The sequence below is a fragment of the Lissotriton helveticus genome, chromosome 4_1, assembly GCF_964261635.1.
Source record: "Lissotriton helveticus chromosome 4_1, aLisHel1.1, whole genome shotgun sequence".
Lineage (NCBI taxonomy): Eukaryota > Metazoa > Chordata > Amphibia > Caudata > Salamandridae > Lissotriton > Lissotriton helveticus.
The window spans coordinates 1,048,200,567-1,048,216,028 of NC_136063.1; the positions used below are offsets into that span (position 1 = coordinate 1,048,200,567).

General features: G+C 46.1%; 1 long non-coding RNA gene across 1 annotated transcript in view; it reads right to left on the bottom strand.

The window, feature by feature from the left end:
- LOC144828973 (uncharacterized) overlaps positions 1-12,757 on the bottom strand; it is a 221,002-nt gene extending 208,245 nt beyond the window's left edge. The window contains exon 1 of the long non-coding RNA XR_013610567.1: positions 12,641-12,757. This is a non-coding gene — a long non-coding RNA (uncharacterized LOC144828973). The remainder of the gene's footprint in view (positions 1-12,640) is intronic.
- Positions 12,758-15,462: the final 2,705 nt, after the last annotated feature.

Here is a 15,462-nt window from a genome sequence, read left to right on the forward strand (position 1 = left end):
TTCTGAAAGAAGTGGTTAGACACCGGATGACAATGGATGGTCCCCCTCTTTTTTAAATTGTCTGAGTTTCTTTTTAATACATTTTTTAACTTAAATCATATTGATGAAATGTACGACTTTTTACTATGTACTGTGCTTTTATGGTTTAATATCTTTTTTAAATTGAATAAAGCGTATTCTGATTCTGCTTGTTTCAAGGATTTGGTTGAACGGCCAAGGGGGGTTGAATATGTTTTCATAATTATTTGAAAAGGCCAATTACCTCTTGAAGGCTTTATTACCCATGATTTGACCATAACTATCTAGAATGGCAAAGTGGGTAACTAACATGGATTGGGATTGTGGACCGAATTATCACCTCAGGCTCAGATTAATTCAAGCATTCCTTCCATCACTGTGTATTTTACTGTAGTCAGCACCCTAAGTGTGAAGGGTATATCCAGATGTAGCTCCTGTGCTCCTTATGCCACAGGACTCATATTATTCTTCACTGATGTATTGAGTGTTCTGATGGCACTTGGGACTACTTCACCCATAATTCTGCTGGGGAAGGAGGCGAATGATAAGTCACCTGTACTACAAAGTGTGCCATCACCTACTGCAGTGCGGGACTCTTTTTCTGTTTCTGAGGGCGCCTATGACTACTGTGCCCATAATCCTGCTAGGGAGGCAGGCGTATCACAAGTAATCTGTGCTGCAAAGAGCGCCATTGCCTCCTGCAGTGTGAGATGCACATGGGCATGCCCACGACCTGCCCGAGAGTAGACTCGTCCCGTTGGAGTCTGGAAATGGCTGGACTGGGCCACCTCTTGGTTTCTCCACTTTTTGTTATTTATTGAGGATTCCTTATCATGAGTAAGTGCCTTGTCTGAGGCTACTCAATTCAAAAAGCATGCCCCTCCCACTACAATCGATACCTTTCTAGATTGAGAAGGTGGGGCACTCGATGCTCAAATTGCTGAGATAAAAAAAACTTTGATAATCCTATGGTGAGTGTTTGCCCGCCAGACGATGTATCATATATTGGTAATAACGGGAGGAGATCCACAGCAATTTGTGCAGACAATAGTTTGAATTCTGGGGTTTCAAATGCTTAAGTTTTCAGTGTGCTTTGCCCCCTCCATCCTGTCAGCAGATGTCCTATTCAGGCACATCTAATACCCCTGTTGTGTGACTGTCTGGGAGAAATTCACAAAGTCTAACTGTCAGCTACACCCAGTCATGACCCAGAGAAGGCTTTAAGCATCAAATCTATATGACCAGGAAACTGCCAGCTTTCTGAAAGTAAATTAAATATCCTGGGAAGTTCCCCGGAACCTAATACACTGCCCTGATCACTCAATCGAGTGTAAATTGTGAATTTTCAAACAATAAAAAATGTTGATCGTAAATATTTCCAATTTAACAACAGTAAACATACAATATTAACAATTCAAATAAATGTCACAGAAGTCGTTGTCGGTGGTATGTTGCTCGATGGATATTTAATAAATGTTCTTGTGAAGTTGTTGTATAATCACAAATTCCAGAACTGTAGCAACAGTATTTGTTTATACATCCCAATGCATTTCGGGCTGAACAACGTGCCCTTCGTCAGGGGAATCTACAAAACGATAATTATATGCATTAATAGCCTGTATCGGCAGAGCTCTAGATAGCACATCATGCTCAGAAGACAGGAACTCATGTGTGAATCAACATTGCATAAATAGTGAATAGATGCTGAATAACCAAAGAAAAGGCCCATAGTACCAGAAATGGCCGTGTCCAGGTGAATGTGAATGGAAAGCTTAAGCAAGTCAGACGTGCATTGCTTCGAGCGAAGAAACATGTGCGGGATGGGGAAGAGTGCTTACATTATCTGGCCGGGGGCGCTGTGTAGAGACGGTATGAGTCAGTGACTCTGCGCGATGTTGCCTGAATGAACTGGTGGGGAAAATATGTGTAACAGGTCACACGAAGGTTGGCAAGTAGCGGGGAAGTTGAGAATGTAAAATAAGTTTGTGTGCTCACCCATAGGCGTATATCGGAAGTTAGGTGGTGTCGCGTAAGGGTAGCGTCCCTGGGGGAGCAAAAGGGAATATGCTGTAAGTTAACTCCTAAAGACACTACCAGCCTGCTAGGGCGGGCATGTGGTAACTAGTAGAAACTCACCGGTATGGGTTTCTCGTCTGCAAACAGGCTGCTCAGTGATTGCGGCGAGTGAAGCAAATGCGTGAGGGGAAGTGCTTGACTATAAGGAACGAATAGTGATTGAAAGAGGGCTGTTAGAATGTGCGCCATCTTGAAACTAGAAACGCTAAAACGATAATGAAGACATGTGAAAAAAAACCTGTGAAAAAAACACCGAATAGGTGAAGATAACTATGTTGTTCACTATTGTGATTTATAAGATACACTTCAGGATCGGTCCCGATAATTAACATGTAAAAACGCAATCAAACAATGGCAATGGAATTACCACATTGAGATCATAAAGAGCCACAGTGTGATACTGCCACTCAGCGTGTGCACAATCTTCATGGTGGCTGTATAGAGAATGACAATGTCGAACAAACAAGTAAAAGTATCAATAGGTTGACCCAAGGAATAGACTTTTACAGAAAGCATGCTAGCTCATTTAACCCTGTCGGGGTCAAGGTTTGCATGTGCCAAATCCAAAATGATTCTCGCTGTGAAAGTGTCTGCGCACGATCACGTTCAGGGTTGGGTTCAATAACCTGCAGGATGCCGAATTTTAGTTGGGCTATGTTGTGTCTGTTAGTGACCCAGTGTTGGGCTAATGGGGGGTTTGCGTTCTGTGTGCGTATTCTACTCTTATGTTCGGTGATTCGTGTGCGCAAACTACGCTCGGTTTTTCCTACATAGTATAGGTCGCATGGACATTTTATGTAGTACACAACATGGTTCCTGTTGCAGGTGGCTGTGTATGCAAGAGTGATGGGTTTGCCTGATCTTGGGTGATTCATGGTTTTCCCTGTAATAGCATTATTGCAGTTAGAGCAATTCATGCATTTGAGCAAACCTTTGTGTTGAACATTAGTTTGGGAAGATTTGTTATTCAAAATTTCCTTTAGGATACTCGCCCTTTTGTAAGCGAAAAGTGGTTGGGCGCTGACCATGCCCCCAAAGTCTGGTTCTGATTGTAGTAAGGACCATCGGTTCAATATGATGGATTTGACTTGTTTGGATTGAGTGGAAAAGGTTGATACAAAAACTTCCAGAGAGGGAGAGTTTGACGCAGTTTTTTTCTCTAAAAGTGCCTCACGAGTTACAGTAGAAGCTCGATTGACTGCCTGATCCAAGGCAGTTTCAGGATAGCCTCGCTGTTTGTATCTTTCTTTAAAGACATCAATGGTCTGCATGCCAGTGGTTTGATCCGAATTGATGCGTTTAATTCGGAGAAACTGGGAGTACGGGAGGTGCCTTTTCAGTGACCATGGGTGAAAGCTATGATAAGCTAAAGCGTTATTCGTGTCGGTGGGTTTAGAAAAGATGGAGGTCACAATGTTCCCATCAGTCACATTAATCAAGACGTCAAGAAATGGAATTTGTTGTGCTGCAATGTGGTGAGTGAATTGAATGCGAGGATTGATTGTGTTGAGCTGTGCTATGTTATGCTCAAGATCCTGGAGTGTGCCTCGCCATATGATGAGGATATCATCAATGTATCGCTTGAAAGCGAGTAAGTGAGTGTTCCATTGGGGTTGTGAGAGTATGTGTTCTTGTTCGAACTTCATCATAAAGATGTTCGCGTAACTGGGGGCTCCCGAAAAGCCCATGGAAGTTCCATTAGACTGTAAAAAATATCGACCTTGCCAGTTGAAATAGCTATGGAACAGGCAAAAATGTAGATTTCCGTGAGAAAAATGTGATTGGCTTGTAATCTGTCTGCTCTCAGCAGTGCCCATTCTATAGCCTCCATCCCTTCACAATGTGGGATGGAGGTGTATAGCGCGACGACATCGATAGTACACAACCAGATCTGGCTGTCTGTGGGAATTGTGATTTCTCTGAGAATGTTGAGAAGATGTGTGGTATCTTGTATGTATGTCGTGCTTGATTGGACTATAGGTTGAAGAAATGTGTCTAAATAGCGACCTAGAGAATCGTGAATCGAACCACACCCCGAGACGATAGGTCTCAGAGGGGGGTCTGTGAGAGATTTATGTATTTTGGGCACCATGTAGAGCCTGGGTCTACGTGGAAACATGGTGTACAGATATTCTTTTGTTTTCGAGTTGATCCATTTCATTTCAAGGGCATTCGTGAGGATGGTATTTAAGACCACCTGAAACTCGCTCGTTGGGTCTTTGGGTAAAGGTAGGTACGTGGTAGTGTCTTGTATCATTTTTCGACCTTGTTTTCGTACTGAGATGTGTCCATAATAACCAAGGCTCCACCTTTGTCGTCCTTGGTGAAATGCAATGTGGAATTATTCTGGAGTGAACGTAAAGCAGACTTTTTATTGTTTGAAAATTCACAATTTACACTCGATTGAGTGATCAGGGCAGTGCATTAGGTTCCGGGTAACTTCCCAGGATATTTAATTTGCTTTCAGATTAAAGGTCTAGCAGGGCCTTCTACCTTTTTGCACGCAAAGTTAAGTTTTGATCATTGAATACTACTTGCTTAACTTATTAACGTTGTTTACCGAGTGCACACGCTGCTGCGCTAATCCCTCAGCTTTCTGAAAGTGGCATTTTCAAAACTGTAATCTAAAATCCTACTTTACCATTAAAGAGCACAGTACTTACCTTCTGTAAACTCTTATCTGGTAGAGACAACATCTAGCCGCAGATGCCTTAATACGAATTTCCCCAGGCGTTGGACTGGATCTTGAAGATTTTTCAACTTTGACCCTCTTGTGTAACTATATTTCGTGATTGGTACCTTGATCTTTTAGGCACTAGTTTTTACTAAAAAACTTTCAAAACTCATAATGCCAGTTCTACTGATTGCATTTTTTTTGTCAAATCATTCACTAAAGTTTACTAAATTGTTGCAGGAGTTTTCTAGAGTTGTGTTTTCACCATTTGTATGTTCTGTGTGCTTCATAAATACTTTGCACAATGCCTCTATGTTAAGACTGACTGCCTTATTTGTGCCAAGTTACCCAGGGTTTAGCACAGGTTAATTTAGTAACTTTTTGTAGTTTATCCTCCCAGGGTTTGTGGCTGTTGCTTTTCTAGGGCTCAAACTAACAGCCCAATCTCTCACAATCATAAGGAATCAATGCCCAATTTGGACTGCAAAATACTCAGTAAAGCACACACAAATAGCCTGAAACATGCCAAGCCAAGTTGATACATGTGGGCTAATCCAGTTTCATGTCAAACTGTAGCATACCTCCCAACAAAAAGCAGTTATTTCATTTACCAAACTATCCCTGGGTGCCCATGGTGGCATCCATCTACTTGGAGAAAGTATTTTACCATCTAAATCGGAAACATTTGGGGGGTGGCCAAGAATGCGTGCCGAGTAGGATGTGCCTGCTCATCGCTCCGTCCTACTGCCTGGGCCCCTTTGACACAGCTTCGAGTAGCAGACCGGAAAGGGTGTAGAAGCTTCTCCCCCCCTTTTGATGATACCCTGAAGCCAGATCCGGTGGAAACAGGCCACCGAGGTGCCGCATTAGCTCCCGCAAATCCAGGGGAGGTGGAGCCCGGCCCTGCGTGCCCTGATGTGGGTGACTTGGCAGCCAGTGGGTCTCCCTGACAGCTGTCTGGTTGAGCATGGGCAGCCCGGGCACACCGAGATGACTCGGAGAGGGGACACAGACTGCGCATTGGTGCAGGGGCTGCAGGGCTCAGACCGGGAAGACTTTGCCCTTTCCCTGTGGCGAATGTAACGGAGCCACTAGCGGAGGCACCATGAGGTGGTTACCGTGTGGGGCCTCAGTGGAGAGGGTGCCAGTCTGCTCCTGGGACCTTGCTTTTCCCCAGCAGCGTACGCACCAGAGCCACTAGCGGATGCGCCGCAAGGCAGAGATGACGTGTGGTCTGGGCAAAGAGGGGTGCTGACCTGCTCCTGATCTGGAGAGTGGGCGTTTTGCACTGCTAAGAGCCTCATTATCTGCAAGGAGACTGGACGGCTATACTAAGACTCCGGGGGAGGTGAGTGGTGCCCCCCCCCCCCATGATCACGCCCCAGTGAAAATTCCTGTTATTCCTGTTCCAACGAGCCTGAATCCACAGCAGGGACCTGGGGCTTTTTGGAGCTGCGGTGGGTCGAGGCTGATGGCCGGGAGCGCTGACCCTGCTGCCGCCCGATTGTAGGGCAAACCCAGCTGCTTGGACGCCCCCCTGTCCCTCGCCTATTTGGCCTGGATTTGAATGAGCATGAGGCTGGTTCCCCTGGGCTGTTCAGCTGACAGTGCAGCGGAGACTGGCCTGGGTAACGTGGAAGGCCTAGACCAAGACAGCGTGCAGCAGGGGCCGGGGGAAGCAGCCCAGGGTGATCTCCGAAGAAGGAAGTTGGTGCTGCCAGGGGAAGAGGAGGGGGAAGCATTTTGCCTGCTGTGGGAACCCTCTGATTGCCTACAGCAAGAGACTAATTGCTACGCCACCACCACTGAGTCTATAGCTTCAGGCTTAGAGATCAAAGCAGGTTTTGTGGAGTGACATATGCCCCTTCTCCCATCTATGGACCCGGATCCAAGCCACAGGGCTGTCTAAGAGACAGCTCCCCCCCAGAATTGCAGTCGTGCCATGGCCGATTGGGCCATACGCTCTACAGGGCTGACCAAGTGGGGGTGGCCACAAGCCCGGGGTTCGGCCGAGCCTGGCTGGGACCTGAAGGACGAAACGCCTGCTGCGCTGGCCCTGGCAGTGTGGGCACCCATCTTGGTGTAATAGGTTGCTGCACCCAGGCTCTGTTTGCCTCCCTGAAAGACGATCTTTGCTCTATCAAGCAGGAGCTGGCCCAAGAGATCCGAGATGTTCAGAGGGATCTAGATTCAACCGGCGAAAGGGTTGACACGTTGGAGATACAAACTTTTACAAGGGATGAGAAGATAGATCAGCTCCACCAAGAGGTCCTCCATCTTCAAGACCAGCATCTGGATCTCCAGGCACAAGCGACGGACCTCGAAAACCGCTCCAGACGTAATAACATACGAATTTGAGCAGTTCCCCAGGGGGCGGAGGGGCCAGATATCGAAGCCTACGTGGAGGAACTCTTTCACTCTATACTGGGAGTCCCACCGGAACAGCGGATCAAATTAGACAGAACACACAGAGTGGGCCCAAGGAGAGCGGCGACATCCTCATGTGTGTCCATGACTTTCAACTTAAAGAACGGATCCTCCGAGAGGCCTGAGACAAACATCCTATCGCGTTCCGGACCTCACGCCCCTCTTGTATCAAGATTTGGCAGCCTCCACATTGCAAAAGAGGAGACCAGTCACTGCTCACCTGTGCTCCAATGAGATCCCCTACTCTTGGGGCCATCCTCTTACCTTAATTTATTAATGGGACGGTAAAGTACACTAAATCCGCTCACTGCAGGAGGCCAAAAGGCTGCTGAACCTATCGGATGACGTTTTGAACGCTTCTACGCAGGAGGAAACCAAGAGAAGGTCCCAGAGAGCAGAGGGATGGCGGAAGGTTGGCCGGTCACCGCTCCGCCTTCAGCCGGGCCCAGAGACTATTGCCAAAGAGAGAAAGGCGGTCTTTGCTTCTCTGGCAGTAGACTCCGCCAACACAGATTGAACACTGCTAGCCAGGTTGGGCCAGATGTATCGCAGACCTGTATCATGGACTTCCCGTTTCTTTTCAATTGCTAGGGACTGGGTGGTACAGGGAGACAGATTAGGTCCTGCTGACATCTCACGCCTATCCATTGGTCTTTCACCCAGAACTATTTTTCAGTTTGCCAGTTCGTTAGTTTTTATTTATAATGTTTTGGGGTTCGTTGGTCTCCCTCCCCTCCGCACATACAACTTTAGGCTCGAATGGGCTCTTCCAGGGTCAGATCTCTGTCGCACAACATCTGCCAACTCACAACTGAGGCCAGCCCTCATGGTCACAACACACTTCCAGATATGCATAGCGATCTAAAGACACAGTTCACATGACTGCAGCCCTTAAGATTATCACACTTTATGTGAAAGGCCTTAACAATCCAGTTAAAAGGAGGGCCGTCCTTTCATTCCTTGAAAACACGGACGCACATAACTGTCTCCTCCAGGAGACACACCTTCTGTCAAAAGACACTTATAGATTACGAGCCAAGGGGTTCCCCCAGCAACTTTTCTCGCCTCACACTAGGAAGATGGCTTGAGTGGTCTCCTCTAAGTTTCAAGGCAAAATTGACCTTAAAGAGACCGAAATTAAGGGTCGACTGCTGGCACACATTCACACTAGGGCCACACTCTTTCACCATCGGCACAGTCTATGCCCCAAACGATGGACAGGAGGATTTCCTTCATTAGGTGGTGCTGGAACTATCCAAATCCCCTGACAGATAATGGGCCATGGGGGAAGCTCAACTTAGCTTTTGATAATGATATGGACAGATCAAGCCAGCGACACAGATAGACTGGGGCTCTCACACCGAAGGGGAAGCAGCTTCTGACTGAGGCAGGGCTGACGGACATATGGAGGTCCCACCAACCGAAGGACAGAGAGTACACTTTCTACTTGCATCCTCATAATACCTACGCTAGGATTGATTACCAGATTACTACCAATACACTGTCTCAGCAGGCACAACAGGTAAAGATACTCCCTTGCACATTGTCAGATCACTCAGCAGTGTGTTTGTCATTGGCCCTTACTCGCCCTCGACCTGCTCGCCCCTTTTGGGGGTTCAAAGAGATGTTGCTTCAACGCCCCACAGTAGTACAACGGATTACTAAAGCAATGGTGAATTACCTCAATGTGAATGACACACCCAATACCCCCATTGCCACGCTTTGGGACACCCTGAAGGCAGTAGTCAGGGGAGAGTTTATAGCTATCACTGAGTTCGGCAATAGAACCCAGCGGGAAAAGAGGGAGCAACTCTCTAGCGAGGTGAAAGAATTAGAGCATATACACCAAAGAACAGGGGCTCCCAGGGTCTAGAGGCAGCTCAAGGCAGCGCAAACCCAATTGGCAGGCCTGGACTTTGATAGGGCAGAGTATGCGGCACTTAGGCTTAGACTCCTTCTACTCTGGGGGATAGAAGTGGGAGACTCCTGGCTAATAGATTAAGAGTACAGCAGCAGGCCTCCAACATACCCACGGTTAGCGATCACTCTGGGCAAGAGCAGACTACTGACCAGGACTACGCAAACAAATGATGGACGGAATGCTGAATAAATCATACATTAACCCCCAGTCAAGAGATATGGGTTAAATCCATTGTTCTTTTGCTCACCATGCCACCCCAGTTTAGACCCAGCCATATGCAAACCAGTCTTGACCCTGTGCCTCAAAGGAACAGTCCAGGCCGAATTGCCAAGCCAGGTCCTCCCTGGACTGGAAACAAGCATCCTGGAACAGGTTTCGGGCATTCAGCCCTTATCAGCCAGGATAGCTTGACTCCAGTGGCATGCAGAGCACGGGACCCACGTCTTGGCATACCCATCCCACTCGGGTGACAATTGCAAAAGGAACAATTGATGGGCTGAATGCGGAACAATGTCATACATTCACCCCAGTACAAAGATCTGGGCCTAAATCCATATTTTTTTGCTTACAATGCCCTTCCAGTTTGGACCCAGCCATATGCAAATCAGTCTTAACCCAGCGCCCAATGGGAACAGTCCAGCCCGAACTGCCAGGCCAGGTCCTCCCTGGACTGGAAACAAGCATTCTAGGACCGGTTTCGAGCTTTCAGCCATCATCAGCCAGGATAGTTTGACCCCAGTGGCATGGAGAGGACGGGACCCACGTCTGGGCATGCCCGTCCCACTCGGGGTGACAATTGCAAAAAAACATAGACGTTACTGTCTCCGCAGATGGAGACCACACTCGCTGGCTTAGTTGGGTCGCATAGCGGTGCTCAAAATGACACTCTTAACTAAGATAATATTTTTATTTCAGACCCTCCCATGGGCCTCCCCTTCAGGATTGCTACACTCAATGCAGCGTGATTTGGAGCGATTTATTTGGCGAGACCAGCGACCCAAATTACACAGAGAACTATGTTACAGGCCCCCAACCGCAGGGGGGTTAGCAATCCCAAATTTGCAAGAGGTGTGGTGCAGTGGCCAGGGCGACGGACTCCAAAACCGGGGACTCACGGTTCGATCCCCGGTGCCGGCAGCAGATGAGCCCAGCACCATGTGACGGGAATAGCTTGCTTAATCTTCCCAATGGCCCCCAGCGCAGGGCCACCATTTCAGAGGTAGCTGTGCGCTTTACAAATACTGGACATTTACATTTACATTTACATTACTGGGCGGTGCAACTGAGAACCCTGGTAAAGTGGTCACTGTAACAAAGGTGACTCCCCATAGGGGCTGTCTGGCTAAGGCTCTGTTCATGCTCTGTTCATGAACAGCCAATGGGGAGTCACCTTTCTTACAAAGGCAGCAAGGGCCCGCAAATTATACTTATCAAAGGTCACACACTCTACACTACACTATCAGCCTGGGATAGGTTGGCCACATCTTGTGGGCTTACAACATTCACATCTCCAATTACACCTATAGTCCAGAATCCTGACTTTACTCCTGGTCTCGACATGGGAGCATTTGAGTCATGGACAAAAGAGGGCTGCCGGTTCATCGGACACTACTTTGATGTGGAGGGGCCCTTATCCTTTACTGACTTCCGTACACAACAGAGTCTCCCAGAGAAGGAACACTTCCGATACCACCAAATCCGACATTGGGTTATGCAGTCAGATGTTCGGGAGGGAGCACAGAGGGCCCTTACACCATTTGAGAAGTGGTTAGTGACGAAGCACACAGACTCATGATTGACAACAGAACTCTATAGATTTCTCAGAGGCACACCATAGACAGACAAATCCCGCGGACAGTTGAGATGGGAGGGAGAGTTGGGCAGGACACTTTCGCTGAAAGAATGGACGAACATTTATCACAGAGCTCGGCACACGGCATGCAGTGTTGCGAACATAGAGATCGCAATGAAAATAGCAACCTATTGGCATTTCTCACACCCCAAGGCTTCACAGAGGCAACCCGACCCGCAGCCCCCAATGCCGGAGATTGTGTGGCTCGCCAGGCACTCTAACCTACCTGTTGTGGGAATGCCCTCAAATCTCGAGCTACTGGACGCAAGTCCTAGATGATATTAACGCCCACTTTGACACCCAGATACCCCGCTTTCCTGATTACACTCTGCTGGCTCTTCCCAATCCTCTTACCTTTCCACTTACAATACGTAGTGGTCGGCATATTGCACTGGCGTTGGGGGTGGCTATACAAAATATCCTATCTCACTGAGGGACAACCACCTTGCCCACTTATCTGGGGTGACTTCATAGGTTATGGTATGTCCTTGGGATGGAGAGGATCTCTATTTTGCTCTCCAATCCTGGGGCCTCGTTCCAAGATCTCTGGAAACCCTTCCTGTCACTGTTAACCTCTGAGTTTAAAGAACTCACTTGCCCAAGGTATTTGAGACTGTTGCGATTAGCCGACCCACCACAAACAATGCCACAAGAAGATACGACACACCAACGATCATAGGCTGCTTCGAGACCGAAGTCTCAAGCCAGGGGGCGAGTCCGAGGGTACTTACCGTACAGCTTTATGCCTCAAAGGGAACGGAAGGGGGGGGGTTTGTTTAATTTTGTTTTCTATTTACTTAAGCCAGCCCCTTGATGGAACTCACAGAGTAAACAGTAATTTTGTATGTTTCATGGTTAATCGGAAATCAATAAAGACATTTAAACACAAATTTGAAACATTTGTACTGCTAGATGAGATGAGCTTTGGTGTTGAAATATTAGCATGGATCCACTAGCTTTATGCACGTGCAACCCATCTCTAATCACATGCCCACACAACTAGCAGTACATGATAAGCAGAGAACTGTGAGCATCCAGCACAGCACATGCATGCCATTTACTTGGGTATCATGGTATTTCCAACAGCATGCCTCTCAAATTTCGCATTGTCCACATAACAGCTAACAGATTATGTCCGTCAGAAAGTTGCATACACATGGGAATCAAAAGTCTGCAGCAGTTAGCTCTGAACTGTTTGGATCATCATTTCAGAAAACCAAAAGCGATGGAGAATTGCATGCTATATGAATGCCAATAACGTACCTCCACATTTTAATAAGTGCAAAACCTAGTTGTATGGGTCTGGTAATCTGCAACAGGCATTATACTGTCTTGGAACATAGTGAAATAATGGAAGCCAACAAAATTGCACTTTTTAGCAAATCTCAAAGTACACACTAGGTTAATTTTATTAGGGGCCTAGAACATGAAGTATTAATGTGTGTGTGAAGGACTAGCATTCCTATGGCCTTCTCTCCTGGACAATATTTTTTGGAACTCTGAAACACAGAGATAAGGGGATTGGATTGCCATTCAGGGAAGCCTGATTTGATTTTAGCTCATTTTAAGCCAATTAATCGGTCTAATGCATTATTACCTCAAAGGGCAACGCAGGTCTGAATTTCTGTGAGACTGTTAAAAAAGCACAGTGACTCATTAAAGTATAGGTTACCTCATGACGCTTTGTTTCTGACTCGACCAGAGGCCCAATGGAATCATAGCCTGACATTCTTCTCCATGCAAAGGGGCACCACTGTTGAACTGATGATACAATAGGATAAAATGGCTGCAGAGGAAATTATACAATATATGTAAATTACCCTAATCACCATTAAGTTTCTCTTCAACTCTTGATTGTCTCACTTTAAATCTCAGACAAAAATGAAATACAGCACAACAGACCTAAACGTTTTCGGGGTAGTTTGGTAAATCTCTTTGACTTTGTTACATTTTAATCCCATTTGTCCTTAAATGATGAAGAATATCAAATTGTATATGTCCTGATCAAATCAGGTTAACCACATTGCATTGCATCTTTAAAGCAACATCCTAATGTAGAATTGCAGTTTACAATTTCACAAAGTTAGTATTCACCTCCATCTTTAGACACTGCAGCAGACCGATGCTTTATATTTACAAATCTATCTACAAAGGTAAATGTATATTTATTTTTGGAGTTTTTCAGAGTGCTACTCCTGGTTGCTATGTCAGCGGTATATGAAGTGTGAGTCCAAATTGGTATTTCATGATCACTACCCTATGAAAATCAAAGCCTTTTTATAACCAAATATGGTTACTTGTAGAGTAGGTGGTTGGGTAGTTTGAGCAGATTGAGCTACAAAGATTGACAAAGGTTTGGGCCCCATGGTCATGCCTGGTGATTTTGGCAATTAGAAGTACAATTAGTGATTAGTTGCTGGATTAACAAAGATGCAGCAAAGTCATACTTGCTGCTTTTGTCTCTGCTCAGGTCTGGTCACATACTAATAAAGTGAAGCATTGTGCGTAAAAAAAAGAGTTCTCCCTCCTCAGAAATGGAAAAAATCTAAACAATGTCTGCAGTTTTTTATGTGCTGAACTCTTTCTCCCATAGACTTGTCTCTCAAAACCTCAAAATCTGAGTCCTGTTCCTTTAGCATCTTTTCTTAGGAGGAACCCTACTCACGATGTACAACATGTCGGCAATTTGATATATAAATCCCCTTGGGGGCACCAGATTGAAGGTCTTGGCTGACATTGCCAAGGATTTTTAGAACTTCTACATAGGCAATAAGATCATGGTAATGGTGGAATACCTACCAGGATTGAGGAACACAGTAGCGGACTGGCACTCCAGACACATGAAGAATTCCAGCATATGGAAACTGGATCTGGAAGTTTACAGCATATTGCACCAGGCATGGGGGCCCTTCTCATTCAACCTCTTTGCATCCAGGCTAGATCATCAATCTAGTTGGAGATCAGATCCGGCCACAATGGTAACTGATGAATTTCTCCATGACATGGGACAATACAAGGGCACACATTTCTTCCATTTGCTATGATAATGGAGCTAGGGGTTACATTAGAAGAATGAAAGTGGAGGTGGTAACGGTCAGTCTGATTAGGAAATCTCAGGTTTGGTAGCAGGTGTTCTGGAATTTCGAGTGATTCTCCAATCCATCTCCCACTTGATCGTCACATACTGAGGAATCTGGAGGGTTTCCCTCAACACCTTATAAAGGAGGGCATTCTGTGCCTCATGGTCTTAGGGGTTACAGGGGATGCTGGGAAATCTCTGGTTTATCGAGAGAAGTTGAGGATCTCATCCAAAAGGTCTAGGCAGAAGAAAGGTTAAAGCTCTACAGATCAGCTTGGAAAAGATGGCTCGACTGGTGGCATCCAGTCAGAACTGATATATGTCCTGAATTTCCTTTGAGAAAGGGCTTCTTAGGGCTTTGCTCACAGGTCTAACAAACACTTTCTGCTCTGCCATATCAGCAGGTCACCTCCAAATGAATGATACACAGGTGGGCGATCACCGATGGTGCGAAATCTACACAGGGTCATGTGCCTCTCTTTACCTCCTTGACCATGTTACTCCACATTGTGGGTCGAGAACATAGTTTTAATTGTTTTGCTGGCCAGAGAATAAATATCTGACTAGAGAGGAACTATTAGGGAAACTTCCAACATTCATGTGCTGGGTATCTTGTAGGAGATTTTCTGACGTCAGTCCTCAAGACTTGATGAGCAGAATTTTGACTCCTTTATTTCATACCCAGCATTTAGAAGCTGCCCTAAACTGTGCATGGTGGCATTCCTGAAGGCGTATGAGAATGTCACTGATAACATCAGACCTCCAGGTGAAAGATAAATTCTCATTTCTAAGACTTCTTTCCTTTCAGAAAATGTATTTTTGCATCACAATAAATGCAGTCCTTTGTTCCTGCTCCCATTCTCCAATATGGCTACTTCTGTTGCACAGAGTGTTTGCTCTACAAGATTTTGGGGCTAGGGAATAGCCCATGGACATATGCCCAACTGACTATGCAGCCAGTTGTTACCCAACCAGAGAAAGCTGCCTCCCTTATTGCCAATCCCCACTCAGATGAGAGGCGAAAAAAGGGACATGAGGCTGTGCAGTAAGACATAGGTGGTATAACTTAAATTTTGTAAACAATGTCTGCCACTTCCTTGCCTTTCGTAGTACCTCTTGAGTCCCGGCAGACATATCAAGTGAGGAATTACAAGCATGGGACCTATGGGTAACACTGGTGCAAGTGGTGGTATATGAAAAGCTGCAGCTGCTAGAACCATGATGGGAATTACTTCAAAACTTACCTGGAACTGACTGACTTGCGCACCAGCAAGGTGTTCTCTGGGCGTGTTTCAATTTGACCAAACACAAGATTTTGAACTGGGGCTTCTCTAGAAATTATTTTTGGGCGAGACACCCAAGGGGCCACAGATAAACATCATGGGGCCACTTGTAATGGACACTCTGGAAGACTG